We start from the raw sequence: 15,945 nt of genomic DNA, 5'->3' as shown, positions 1-15,945 counted from the left end.
AAATAAAATTTATCTGAACTAAGCACGATTTTTCCAATATTTAAAATTTTTGTTTAGAATACTAGCATTCTGTTGTATGTTTTATGTATTTAGAAATTTAAGGTTACCAAAATCCCATATTATGCCACATTGAAATTCTGTCAATTCTGTCAATTGTTTTTGCCTTTTCTTAATAATTGTTTTGGATAGTTTGTTTCCTAAAAGCTAGTTATTTTTGGTATCTTAGAAATGTTTCATTTCACTCACATAACTAATTAAAGTGGTCAAAATAACACGTGAACATCTGTTTTGATGAAATATAAACAACACACACCATAAAATCATTAAAAACATTTTCTTACACTTTTCACTAAGACCAACTGTAAAATATTGTCACGCTAACTGGAATGAGAACCCAATTACAAAAAATAGAATACCTCTAAAATCCAACTTGATACAAGATCAGAATATGAATATACTTGCTAAATCGAACAGTTGTTTTATTTATGAACCACGAGTTTTGCGTTATAAATCAAATTAAATAATCCTCAAAACTGATACACTGATACAACCAAAAGCAGGGAAACTGATGTGTGGACGTTTAGCGATTACAGAAAATGTCAACACAATTTAGTTTATACCAGAAAAAAAACCAACAGAATTGAAACGTAAAAATCAGTGGCGGATTCAGCCATTTTAAAAAAAGGGGGGGGGGTCCAACTATATGTCCCCATTCAAATGCATTGATCGGCCAAAAAAAAGGGGGGTTCCAACCCCCAGACTCCCCCCCCCCCCTTTGGATCCGCCACTGAAAATCCATATCTTTTGGAAGCTAAAAATGCAGTGTAGTAGAAGAAAAATCGTGACACCACTCAGTTATAGTAGTCGGAATTAGGACAAAAGGAAGAATGTCCAACTAGCAAACCAAATTATTATAAGATGGCTCCACATGACAGTTTCAAAAGAATAAATTTCTGAACCATATTTATTTTGAGTTTAGATATTATATTCCCATTTTAAACCGTCGCAAAATAAACAGTTAAAAAAGTGATTGTTGCACAAGCAAACAAAGCAAACGATTCGGTTGAGGGTTAATGTGAACGCTCCGAAAGGGTCACACCATATTTTAGAGTATTCCCTGGTATATGGATAACTAATTAAGATGGACGTGCAAGTCGTATCTGAGCTAATCTACTAAATATAATATATAAACGTGGGAAAATTTCTCAAATTCTCGTACAAAAACATATGCATCTTATCTGACTGTGTAGACATTATAATTTTGTTGATTGACAAGTAATAACAACAAAATCGGTCCTGGTAACAAGCAAGGGTAGTGAACAACAAGGTTACGGAATTATAAAAACATTGACCTGTCAGAATTGTTTCGGAGCAGTAACCCTAAACAAGCAATTTGTTTAAATTAATTTAACTTTTTTTGCTAAATTGGTTTTAAGCCGATGTATGTGCGTGCTGACGAAAAAGTCAGAAGTAGCTCATGGTGGCTGAAATGTTGCCAAACTATTAGGGGACAACAATTTAACTACAAAAAGAGGGATATGTTGTTTTTTTGTCTGCGTCAGAATTTTCTAGCTATAAAATATTTTTTTCCACCAAAATATAACTCTTTAAGATATGAGAAAATCTGGATTCAGTATACTTTTTGTATAGCATCTGCTTGACCACAATAACTTTTTGCATCAAATTGGGGATCACTTTTTTTTGGGTAAAAACCATAGCCCCCCCCACCCACCCCCCCCTTTAAGGTTAAATATTCGTTCCCTTAGTCTATTGTATTGTATTCGTGTTTTACTGTGACAATGGTATTTGAAAAACATAAACAAAACAAAAATTTAAACGAAACGTATATAGACCCTAATCCATCGGAATGTTGGTGCTTAGTGTCAACATGATTCAGCGTCAAAATAAAGCGAAAATATCTGTCTTCAAGTTCCCTTACACTGTTTTAATAACCTTGAACAATTTGTCGATAGAACGATAGCACAAATCTGAGAGAGCCCGTGCACTACAACCGGTGTGAAAATACCATTGAAATGAATTAGGACTATTGCTGCTAGTGTCAACATTATTCAGCGTCAACATAAAACGTAAATATCTGTCTTTCCCTTACAGTGTTGTTATAACCTTGAACAATTTGTCGATAGAATGATAGCACAAATCTGAGAGAGCACCGTGCACTACAACCGGTTTGAAAATACAATGGAAATGAATTATTGTGCTCTCTCTCTCTCGCTCTTTGTTGTGGTCTGTGCTATAGAGTTTGCAGTTATGTTTGATAAAAATAATTTCAGTCTACTTTTCTTTATTATATGTGTTCTATTCTAGCTGATGTCTACTTTTTTTTTATAGGGAAACCCGTTTAAAGTTGATTCCCTTTACTTTATTGTCCTCCATCAAATGGTGTTGGTGTAACAATATTGGGTTGAAAAAATAGGAGAATATCATGCAGTGCAATCTTTTTATTTTATTTTACTTGTATATATATAGATATGTGCGTGTTAACTCAGTTATTTTATTGTTGTTGTTACTTTTGTTTATGTCACAAGTATAATGTTACTTATATGACAAATAAAGATTATTATTATTATTTTCATAAGAGATTTCATTGAAAATAACTGTTTATATAGAAAATAATCATGAAAATAGGAATTTATTCAATAGAGTGCTGATTGTCTTGGTAAAAATAACCGAATATCTTTTCTCTGTAGTCATAATGCCGGGCTCGAACCAATGTTCTTTTTATGGAGGTTTATAACGGGAAAACGAAATTTTAAAGTTTTATTAAGACGCAATTTTTCTTGAATTGGGAGGAAGGGGTCTTAATTCCTGGTTTTTTTTTTTATAGTTTTCATGGATTTTTTTTTAATCTTTGAAATAATGCTTATTCTATAAAATTCGCATGAAGTTGATTTCACTGTTAAACATCTTCTTTAAATAGATGCATTTTTATTCTGTACATCGATCATTTCTGTAATCAGTATTGCATTACCGAGTTATTATATTTTCCTGTTATTCTGTATATGTTTTTTTCTCATTTTTCTCTATTCATTATTTATTTGCCATTATTTTCTATTCTACAAACCCAATCCTTACCTATCATGATATGTCAAAAACGTGTTATGTAAGTCTATGATATAAATCAAAAGGTTCGGACAATAAAACAGTTTTACCTGTTATCTTTCAATGTTAAGTTTAAAGATAGTATATCCATAAATAAACTCTCATTGTGTTTTATTTATAGTTGTGATGAAAACTAACCTAAATCTTATCCTGATGATTTAGTGCATGGACAATTTTGTTCACATACGTTTTCAACGCTATCCGGACATGATTCTTCTTTTTATATAACCGTAGAAGTTTGGGTGAAACCCAGTCCCATTCTTTTATGAATTACTTGTTATAATTTTCTTAATTTGTTTTTAAAATTCGAAAAAAGACAAGACACTGTTGTTTTCTTATAATCATTAATGTGAAAAGAGAGACAACTCCCTATAAATTTCAGGAGCTAGTTAAAAGAAAAGAATAAAGTTCTACAAAACCCTGAATATGCGCGAAATATTTGCCACTAAAAGTTAAGCACCCAACAATAAAATGAACCAAACTATAAACTACGCCATTTTTTTAAGATTATGTCTTCAAGAAACTCAGTACGAGATGGCCTACACTATTTACTCAGTCCTCGTTGCATTTTGTATATATGAGCTTAAATATAAACTTTCATATACACTTCAACCAAGGTAAATATAGCAGCTATGAAACTGAGTCAAATTTTCTGACTGCACATTCAATTATCCATCGACAGATATCTTTCAGTTATTTTTCATTTGGGTTGCTGTCTCATAGGCATATGGACGTATACCTCATGTTTCATATTTGATTTATGATTATTCATCATATTTGATGAAACTTTGATCTACACTTAATAACTGACACTTGTCAAATAAAAGTTATACGCATTTCAAAGCGTACAAGTTTTTAATTAAGACATATTCTATTTGAAAAATACCACAAAAAGGATTAGACACAAAGTAAGTCAAACCTAGATCTCCTTCTCTTTAAAGAATTTGAAAAAATGGGAAAATTTGGAAGAAAGTGAATAAAAAAATATGCATGTGTGTGTCTGAATTATTACACACAGGGATATTTTGGTCTTTTCAATATAGTCCAAAATGGTTTCATTTTTCAAAATATTTTTTTTTTTTCAAAGTTAAAAAAAAACCACATTTACCTTTACCAGGAAAATACTTCATCAGTTACGATGCAGCCAGCTTTGAAAACTCCATACCAGTCGGAAGTGTCCCATTTGGCGGGAATAGACAAAGCGTACAGATATCAGAAGATTGATCTCCAGGTAACATTAAAGGGCAACTCGACCAACCAAGACCCCCAAAGTACCCATTTTAGTTTTGTCTCCGGTTTGTGTACAAGAGAAATGTGTAGGAGGGTGAATATCACAGGTGTGATGTACTGAAATGTTCAGCGCCCAGAGTCCAAATCGAACCCGGGACTTGAGTACCATAAACTTTGGTCTGAACAACCTAAACAACGAACCCACACTTTGAGTTTTTAATACCCAAGAAATTCTTACACTATGGCACTAGTGGAGCAAACACTGCTTAGTTTTCTTCAGATGGGTGTTACTATAGTGGAACAAAACCTGCTTATTCTTTCTCCAGATGGGTGGCACTGAATGGAGCAAAAACTGATTATAAACTTATGTCTGTCTCAAGTCAGGGTTCATTAATTCAGTGGTTTCTGTTAAAAAACTTTTTTTTTTAATTTTTATGGTAAAATTTTCATTCTACTTTGTTTCGGAAGTCATAGTTGCATGATCAATGACCTTTCTGTGAATTTCTAAAAATTGGAAAACGAAATTTCCAAATTATTTTATGACGTGTTGTATTATGATATAAAACTCTGACATAATAGATCAAAAGTTGAGATGTTCGGACAATAAAACAGTTTTACCTGTTATCCTTCAATGTTAAGTTTAAAGATATTATATCCGTAAATAAACTCTTATACTGTTTTATTTATAGTTTTGATGAAAGCTAACCTAATTCTAACTCATAGACTATAGCGGTTTTCTTGACACGCATTGTCATCGATTTTAGGGCAAAAATAAGGAGTTTTAATAAAAAAAAAAATCAGACTGATATTATGTAAATATTCACTACAAAAAACTAAGTTAATCTATTAGAAAATGCCTGTACCAAGTCAGGAATATGACAGTTGTTTTCCATTCGTTTGATGTGTTTGGACTTTCCTTTTTGAATTTTCCTCGGAGTTCAGTATTTTTGTGTTTTTACTTTTTAGTAAAATACCGAAAAAGCAAATGATCCCGCTAACATGTTTGACTTTGTCATATTCTGTATGTATGCGCCTGTCCCAAGTCAGGAGCCTGTAATTCAGTGGTTATCATTTGTCTATGTATGCGCCTGTCCCAAGTCAGGAGCCTGTAATTCAGTAGTTTTCATTTGTCTATGTATGTGCCTGTCCCAAGTCAGGAGCCTGTAATTCAGTAGTTTTCATTTGTCTATGTTTGTGCCTGTCCCATGTCAGGAGCCTGTAATTCAGGGGTTGTCATTTGTCTATGTATGCGCCTGTTCCATACCAGGAGCCTGTAATTCAGTGGTTGTCATTTGTCTATGTATGCGCCTGTCCCATGTCAGGAGCCTGTAATTCAGTGGTTGTCATTTGTCTATGTATGCGCCTGTCCCAATCCAGGAGCCTGTAATTCAGTGGTTGTCATTTGTCTATGTATGCGCCTGTCCCATGTCAGGAGCCTGTAATTCAGTGGCTTTCATTTGTCTATGTATGCGCCTGTCCCATGTCAGGAACCTGTAATTCAGTGGTTGTCATTTGTTTATGTATATATGCGCCTGTCACATGTCAGGAGCCTGTAATTCAGTGGTTGTCATTTGTCTATGTATGCGCCTGTCCCAATCCAGGAGCCTGTAATTCAGTGGTTGTCATTTGTCTATGTATGCGCCTGTCCCATGTGAGGAGCCTGTAATTCAGTGGCTTTCATTTGTCTATGTATGCGCCTGTCCCATGTCAGGAGCCTGTAATTCAGTGGTTGTCATTTGTTTATGTATATATGCGCCTGTCACATGTCAGGAGCCTGTAATTCAGTGGTTGTCATTTGTCTATGTATGCGCTTCTCCCATGTCAGGAGCCTGTAATTCAGGGGTTGTCATTTGTCTATGTATGCGCCTGTCCCATGTCAGTAGCCTGTAATTCAGTGGTTGTCATTTGTCTATGTATGTGCCTGTCCCATATCAGGAGCCTGTAATTCAGTGGTTGTCATTTGTCTATGTATGCGCTTGTCCCATGTCAGGAGCCTGTAATTCAGGGGTTGTCATTTGTCTATGTATGCGCATGTCCCATGGCAGTAGCCTGTAATTCAGTGGTTGTCATTTGTCTATGTATGTGCCTGTCCCATGTCAGGATCCTGTAATTCAGTGATTGTCATTTGTCTATGTATGCGCCTGTTTCATGTCAGGAGCCTGTAATTCAGTGGTTGTCATTTGTCTATGTATGCGCCTGTCCCATGTCAGGAGCCTGTAATTCAGTGGTTGTCATTTGTCTATGTATGCGCCTGTCCCAAGTCAGGAGCCTGTAATTCAGTGGTTGTCATTTGTCTATGTATGCGCCTGTCCCATGTCAGGAGCCTGTAATTCAGTGGTTGTCATTTGTTTATGTATATATGCGCCTGTCACATGTCAGGAGCCTGTAATTCAGTGGTTGTCATTTGTCTATGTATGCGCTTCTCCCATGTCAGGAGCCTGTAATTCAGGGGTTGTCATTTGTCTATGTATGCGCATGTCCCATGTCAGTAGCCTGTAATTCAGTGGTTGTCATTTGTCTATGTATGTGCCTGTCCAATGTCAGGAGCCTGTAATTCAGTGGTTTTCATTTGTCTTTGTATGCGCTTGTCCCATGCCAGGAGCCTGTAATTCAGTGGTTTTCATTTGTCTATGTATGCGCCTATCCCATGTCAGGAGCCTGTAATTCAGTGGTTGTCATTTGTCTATGTATGCGCCTGTCCCATGTCAGGAGCCTGTAATTCAGTGGTTGTAATTTGTCTATGGATATATGCGCCTGTCGCATGTCAGGAGCCGGTAATTCAGTGGTTGTCATTTGTCTTTGTATGCGCTTGTCCCATGTCAGGAGCCTGTAATTCAGGGGTTGTCATTTGTCTATGTATGCGCATGTCCCATGGCAGTAGCCTGTAATTCAGTGGTTGTCATTTATCTATGTATGTGCCTGTCCCATGTCAGGAGCCTGTAATTCAGTGATTGTCATTTGTCTATGTATGCGCCTGTTCCATACCAGGAGCCTGTAATTCAGTGGTTGTCATTTGTCTATGTATGCGCCTGTCCCATGTCAGGAGCCTGTAATTTAGTGGTTGTCATTTGTCTATGTATGCGCCTGTCCCATGTCAGGAGCCTGTAATTCAGTGGTGATCATTTGTCTATGTATGTGCCTGTCCGATGTCAGGAGCCTATAATTCAGTGGTTGTCATTTGTCTATGTATGCGCTTGTCCCATGTCAGGAGCCTGTAATTCAGGGGTTGTCATTTGTCTATGTATGCGCCTGTCCCATGGCAGTAGCCTGTAATTCAGTGGTTGTCATTTGTCTATGTATGTGCCTGTCCCATGTCAGGAGCCTGTAATTCAGTGATTGTCATTTGTCTATGTATGCGCCTGTCCCATGTCAGTAGCCTGTAATTCAGTGGTTGTCATTTGTCTATGTATGTGCCTGTCCCATGTCAGGAGCCTGTAATTCAGTGGTTGTCATTTGTCTTTGTATGCGCTTGTCCCATGCCAGGAGCCTGTAATTCAGTGGTTTTCGTTTGTCTATGTATGCGCCTATCCCATGTCAGGAGCCTGTAATTCAGTGGTTGTCATTTGTCTATGTATGCGCCTGTCCCATGTCAGGAGCCTGTAATTCAGTGGTTGTCATTTGTCTATGGATATATGCGCCTGTCACATGTCAGGAGCCTGTAATTCAGTGGTTGTCATTTGTCTTTGTATGCGCTTGTCCCATGTCAGGAGCCTGTAATTCAGGGGTTGTCATTTGTCTATGTATGCGCATGTCCCATGGCAGTAGCCTGTAATTCAGTGGTTGTCATTTGTCTATGTATGTGCCTGTCCCATGTCAGGAGCCTGTAATTCAGTGATTGTCATTTGTCTATGTATGCGCCTGTTCCATACCAGGAGCCTGTAATTCAGTGGTTGTCATTTGTCTATGTATGCGCCTGTCCCATGTCAGGAGCCTGTAATTCAGTGGTTGTCATTTGTCTATGTATGCGCCTGTCCCCCCAAGTCAGGAGCCTGTAATTCAGTGGTTATCATTTGTCTATGTATGTGCCTGTCCGATGTCAGGAGCCTATAATTCAGTGGTTATCATTTGTCTATGTATTTGCCTGTCCCATGTCAGGAGCCTGTAATTCAGTGGTTGTCATTTGTCTATGTATGCGCCTGTCCTAAGTCAGGAGCCAAATTCAGTGGTTGTCATTTGTTGATGTGTTACAAAGTTGAGGAGGGTATAATGTTTTCGACCCTACATTCTGTCCGTTTGTCTTTCCGTCCTTACGTCAGTCCTGTTTTTTTCATCGCATCTCCTCTGAAACCGCTCAACGGAATTTCTTAAATTTTTGTTCCTTATAAGGACATAATATGTAGATGTGCATATCAATTATTTTTTTTCTAGGAGTTATGCCCCTTTGAACTTAGAATGTTGGCCTTATAATGCTACTCCAACAGTTGAAACTCTGTAGAGTTATCAGTCTTTGAACTTAATAGGAATCTGGTGAGATTTTGTTTTTCAAGTGACAATGTGGGGGTGTGGGGTATGTGAGCATGCTCAAAAAGATTCTTTTATTGTTTATATCTTGTTTTGTATAGTAGAGGAGCCTTATCTGTTTTGGTCTGTACATCCCATATCAGTTTACAAATCTTGCTAATGGAAGATAACAGTTATACTATAATGTTGGTATATTTAACAGGCTAAATGTGCAATTTAAATCACAGCAGTACCACAGAACTAGGTTCAATGTGGGTTTTGCTCATTGTTGAAGGCAAGCCGGTGACCTATAATATTTAGTATCTGATAGATAGTTGTCTCATTACAACCATTATATTCTTATATTCGTATTTTACATATTATAAACTTCATCAAACTCTTTCATAACCAAAATATTATTAGTTACATAGTGTGCTAGTGACCTAATACGAAATATATGGGGTCAGTAAATTCCATATGGGGTGAGAGCGAAGCTCGAATCCCCATATGGAATTTACTGACCCCATATATATCGTATTAGGTCACTAGCACACTATGTAACGAATTTATCTTACCGACTATCTTAACATGTGATATTTAGACTAGGGGCCTATAAAAGTGATCACGTCTTCAATACTGATAGTCTTATAAACCAACTTCTATAGGTGTATTCAAAAACAAATACCAACATAAAAACTTGTTAGCTTTAAATGTGTTGTATGGAATTAATTTCAATCGTTCATTATCCATTTAATCGTCTGTTGAAACTTTTAAGATTTTTCTCTCACCACCGTGTTGTTTGTATAAAGGGATAAAAACTCCACTACTAACCTGATATGGATCCTTACTAACCTAATATGGAATATACACGGTCACCACGTGGTTGCTCTTAACCAATCATATTCGTAGAAATGTATAGGAGGTAAGATAATGTAAATTCTTCAATCATATTGAAAGAAGATATTCGTTGTTCTAAGGAGGTTTTGCTGTGTATAGTTCAATTGAACTGTAAGACTAGATTATCATTCTTTTAGAAACTAGCCAGTTTAAAAACCTTTTCAGAAATAATGCAAAAAATTACATAATTAGATGCCCCCGCCATAGTTTACTTTTACCCTTGTTCATCTATCGGTACACCCTTCTGTTCCATAGGTGGTTTGCCTTCTCTAACTTTAGTTTGCCTCGCCCAAATGTTATAAAACTTATACACAATGCTTATTACCACAAAATAAAAATCAACTTTGAATTTTGTGAGGTGTCACTTTTATTGTTCTAAAGTTATGCCCCATTACAAATGGAAAAATTTACGATTTTTTGGTTTCTGTTTTTTTTTTAACTGAAGTTAGCCTCAACCAAATTTTATAAAACATATACACAATGCTTATTACCACAAAATAAAAATCAAGTTTGAATTTTGTAAGGTGTCACTTTTATTGTTCTAAAGTTATGCCCCATTACAAATGGAAAAATTTACGATTTTTTGGTTTCTGTTTTTTTTTTAACTGAAGTTAACCTCAACCAAATTTTATAAAACATATACACAATGCTTATTACCACAAAATACAGATCAAGTTTGAATTTTGTTGGGGTGTCACTTTTTTTGTTCTAGAGTTATGCCCCATTACAAATGGAAACATTTATGATTTTTTTTTTTTTTTTTCTAACTGAAGTTGGCCTCAATCAAATGTAATAAAACTTATACACAATGCTTAATACCACAAAATACAGATCAAATTTTAATTTTGGGGGTATAAATTTTATTGTTCTAGAGTTATGCCCCTTTACCCATAAACAAATTCCTGAATTTTGCATTTCGGTTCTCTAAATTTGTCTCAACCAAATTTTATGAAACTTATACACAAAATTCAGTACCACAAAACTCAGATCAAGTCTAAATTTGGGTAGCGTCACTTTTATCGCTCATAAATTATGTCTCTTAATTATATCACATGATATACAAGTGACATATATACATGGGGCATCATCTGTGTCCCATGGACACATTCCACATTTATTTGGACTCTGAAAGGACAATGAGCTACCATCAACAAAAATTGTAAGTCTACTGAAAAAGTTTACCGGAACTTCAGACATTTTACAAAGCTACGACATTAAGAAATATAATTCATACAAATATATTAACATACTAGTTGTTTGTTATCTTTTGTAGAAATCAGAAGAATCATCAGATAAAAAGAATAACGTAGACAGTTCTAAAAATAAACTCAAAGATAAATCAAAAAGTGAAAGTGAAAGTAGTAAAAAGTCCACCAAAGTGAAAGATATTGATGATAACAGAACAGGAAGGAAAAAGACAGAGTTATGAATTTGTTTGTAAATTTAAAGTTGTCTTCCAAAGAGGAAAAAAAGGATGATTTTTTATTTTTATTTTTGATAGAATTATTAATTCAGCTGGTTTCTGAAAACAAAAGCTGGGTTTTCTTGGGAGAGATCCGTTTGCTGCTGCATGGGTACTTCCCAATTTAATGTATGTAGTAGCTTTTAACTTCTTTTTATTGTCCAAAAACACAAACATTAAAGGATGAAATCCATAAAATAGTTAATATTAGTTCATAATAATAAAAAAAAGTCCATACGCATGGTGGGAACAAAGCTCTGTGTCATCAACATATGTGGCTAAAACATAAAGAGCAAACACTTCTATTTTCTATATTGGCATATCTTTGTTAAGCAAAGCAATACGTTTTATTCTCTCTCTGTACATTGACTATCCAGTGCTGCTTAAGTCATTTAATTCTCTTCAGAAACTCGTCTTTATGGTGAAATATCTCCTAACATGTGATATCTTTTGAGGCAAAAATAAGAATAAAGATATAGTAATCATTAATATTTATGATAGATATATGTACAGGTAAATTTGCGCAAATGAGTTCCGAATATTGGCGCAATTAATACATTTTGAAAATAAAATTTGGCGCAAATGATACCCCTGAAAAACAGTAATTGGCGCAAAAGGACTGCTGCCGTTTTCTGCTTCATTTTTATTTCTTGAGCCACCACATTATACAATATATAAGAAGAAGGATGTTTTATTAGACAAGTATATTAAGTAATAATTCATATTACTTGTCAATTCTGTAGCCATTGATTTTTTTCTAAACGTAAAATCAATAATTTACACAAAAGGCGATTTTTATAGTGCTGAACATTTAAAACAGAATTGATTATAAATCTGTTAAACATTATCTACTTATTAAAATGCAGTAATTTGGGATTTAAAAAAAAAAAGGAAATATGTTCATGTCTGAATGTCCTATAGCATGTTATCCTTAAATGACCCCTGTCAAAATGAGAAGGTTTTTTTTTGTCTTTTAAAAAGAAGGAAATTAGAAACTCCTCTATTTAGCAAATTGAATTTGATCATTTGAAGTCTCTTTTAAAAATAGACATTATGAGTATATCTAAGAAAAAAAGGCAGCAACAAAAAAAAAATAATTCAAATTAGCTGACAATTGCTTATTAATTACATCAAGGATTTGTATAGTTAGTCTAACTATACATAATTATCCTTGATTATATTTATTAAGCCAAAGCATTGGCGGGGTGTTCCGGGTGTTGGAACCTCCACTTTTTTTGGCCGATCAATGCATTTGAATGGGAACCTATAGTTGGAACCTCCCCTTTGTCAGGCCTGGGTTTGGACCCCCTTTTAGCTGTTAATGAGGTTTATATTTTAAACATTCCCGGGGGCACACGAGAAACCCTAATTTTTAGTATAATTCGTGTTGATCTTTAGTGATCTTTAGTGATCTATGTCGAGTTTTGTAAAAATGTGTTGGTCATTTACGTCGTTCTTCGACTTTTACCATGCGGTTTTGATATTTTGGTCGACTATTATGTTTGAATATATACCTTTGAAATTTGCGGCCTGTTTTAATTAGTCAGGGGTACATCGCTGTTCATTAAGTCGATCTGCATTGACTTAACATGCACGAGCGGAAGGTATCATATGAGATACGTGCACATTATACGATAGTGCGGGTGAGTGTACTTACATTGAGACATGATGGGACAATTGACAATTGAGAAGTTAAATTTGGCCTCTAAAGTACAGATTTTGTTTGTCGTCGTCAATCTGTCTCAATATCAACGAGCAGGTCAAGATATGAAGCAAACATTCTAGTTTCTGTAGTATCCTTTATCACAAGTTGACTGGGGAAATGTAAGTACTGACTTACAGATATGTAAGCAAAGGACATCTGAATTTAAATTCAAAGAACTAAGCAAAATGGTTTTCTTTAGGTCGTTGAAAACAGGTTCTGCATTTCAAATTGCAGTGCGATTTAACCATAGATATCCATCTTTGAATAAACTAAAGTCACAATCACCCACGCAATAGAAGCATTGTCGGGTAAATATCATTACACCCAAAATACCTCGATTTACTGTAAGCGGTATAATAAATTAATTATTCTATTTCTGCATTTAAGAAAATAACAATATGTGAGGGATTTAACAACTGAATGTTTGCTTACTTTGAATATTCAAGCCAAGTTTCAACGGACTTTATAGTTTTGTTATCTTTTGGGGGATTTTGTCGGATCCCTATTTCTTAAATAAACAGCTGAAACACTTATTTTGCCTCTTATATAGATAAAATCATATCAACATAACATTAAAAAATAATAATGGACACCACAATCATTCACCAAAACAACTAAACATGAACAGAAATAAGTTATATCATGTCCAAATTTTTACAGGAAAACTATGTATTCAGCCCAATCATGGACGAGACACAACTAACACAACTATCCGGAATGTTCTTAAGTAAATGCTTGAATAGTAGAGGTTGTTGAAAGTTTAAAAAATATCGTTTTAAACAATCTTACCTCATAAAACATGTTTTATTACTGTATAGTAAATACGATATAATCCATTCACCAGCGATATATTGTATGATGTTGGAATCAGGTAAAACACTAAATGTCCCCTTTAACAGTAGTTTCAACCTTCATAATTTGTGAGGCCCCTCATGGGGGGGTCCTAGTAATCACATAATCACCATTTTTTTGCCAATATAATCACATAATCATTAAATATTTGCTTATCTTTAGTAATCAAATAATCATAAACTAAAAATACAGTCCTAGGTAATCAAATAATCATGAAATATTTGGCTTAATAATCAAATAATCATTAAAAAAACGGCCAAGTAATCACATAATCAAAAACCCCATGAGGGCCCTCATTTGTCATCAAAAGGCTTGTAGGATATTATCTTTTTCGCCCAATGCATAGAGCATTATGTCTGGTGTCTAAATAAAACAGAAAAGAAAAATATTCGAGGGCAGCTTCTGAATAAAAAGCAAAACCGCATGCCACTAATGATCTGCATTTAAGGTCAAATTTGCTGACTAAAAGCTTAAATAAAAAAAGCTGCACCATACGACTTGTTGACGACCAATCTTAAATTCAAGTAAAATCATTTTTCCAGGACTGTGCCAATTCTTAGCGGTATACCATTTAGTGAAATTAAACTCTTTTAATAATCGACTTTTTCCTATTCTGTCACCGCACTATTAGGCCGTAGCACATATTTACATTTAGAAATGCATACTGAAGCTATAGGAAATAATTTTTTTTGTCTTTTTTATCATTTCTATACTCAGGTTACATGATACAATAGATATGAGCACAGAAGGACTCTTAGAACTCAACTTTTTTGGCAGACAGTATATTCAGATAAAAACATTTTAAATTTTAGTGAAAAACTTGCATGCACTTTTAGGCGCAATAGGTTTATACTTGAACCACTAGCTATCCTACAGAAGAAAAGAAAGATATTATACGAAATGAAACAGGTACAAAAGACATTATAAAGTGCTTTTTATACAAATTTAGTGAAATCTTTATTATGGACTTTAACTTTTATGTACCAAGCTCCTCACATTTAACTTAATCCAAAAAGGACTGTAGACGAGGGTCATTTATTCAACACATTTTACACAAATTACCTGAGTTAATCATCTTTTCTGTAGATTCAGAGTTCACAAATAAATTATACAACTGGATTAAATTATAGAAATACACAAATATTGACTCATGAAAACCTGTCAGATAGGAAGTCAGAATGCCACTTGTGCATCAAAATTGAAAAGTTTTGAAATGATCATTTTGACCATGTAATGCCAAAATTGGTAATTTTTGCATAATTTCTATCAAATAAAAGTTTAAATCCTTTAGTTTATGCTATTTGGCATATTGAAACCATTTAATCATTCAGGGAAGTTGCCAAAGTACAGATTCTATTTTTCCTGATTCCACCTCTCTAAGGTCCGACCTCTCTAAGGTTCGAGTACACAGTTATATCGTAGTGCGAGGATTTCTTTTAGACAATAAATGGAAATTAAAAAAAAAACACCTGCGCTTTCTCAATAATATTTTTAGTGTTATGTACTACTTTTGGGACAAATTATATCAAAATTACAGAAAACTTCATCAGCTCTAACTCAAAATATGGACAATTTTATGTTAAGGGGGTCTTAAAATCTTTTGACAGCTTCCGAAGTGCTATTTTTTTTAACCTTTTTCAACTGGACCAAATACTTCTTTACTCTAAAATTCATTACCCAATTATTTTTACAATGTCATTTCATCCCTTGACTTACTATATGAGGCATAACACATGGAGAAATACATTTGGAAGGGGTATAAACCAGTGGCGGATCCAGGATTTTTCATAAGTGGGGGCCCACTGACTGACCTAAGAGGGGGCCCGCTCCAGTCACGCTTCAGTGATTCCCTATATAAGCAACCAAATTTTTTCCAAAAAAGGGGGGCCCGGCCCCCCCCCTTCTGTAAACAAAATTGGCAAGTAACATATATTGGCCACACTTCATTCGTGGACAACGAAAATCAAGGGAAGATAACTCTGTACTCTGACCAGTTGATAGATATTATTGATTATATAATTGGTCTAGTCAATGTACAAGGGAGACATTTTAAATATCATTTCTTATTGTATTTCTACATGAACACTGGCCAAGTGGATTTCATACAGAGCTCCAGTTAAAAATTTAACAATTAAGAGTTTTTAATCATCATTTTAAATGTAATTGAGTGAAATATTTCGTCCTTATGCGTTTATAGTTCCAAGTTCAACCCTCAGACAAATGATTTAAAGATTCATAT

The sequence above is a fragment of the Mytilus trossulus genome, unplaced genomic scaffold (assembly GCF_036588685.1).
Source record: "Mytilus trossulus isolate FHL-02 unplaced genomic scaffold, PNRI_Mtr1.1.1.hap1 h1tg000070l__unscaffolded, whole genome shotgun sequence".
NCBI lineage: Eukaryota > Metazoa > Mollusca > Bivalvia > Mytilida > Mytilidae > Mytilus > Mytilus trossulus.
The sequence above is the reverse complement of the archived record's forward strand: the minus strand, read 5'-3'. Positions refer to the sequence as shown.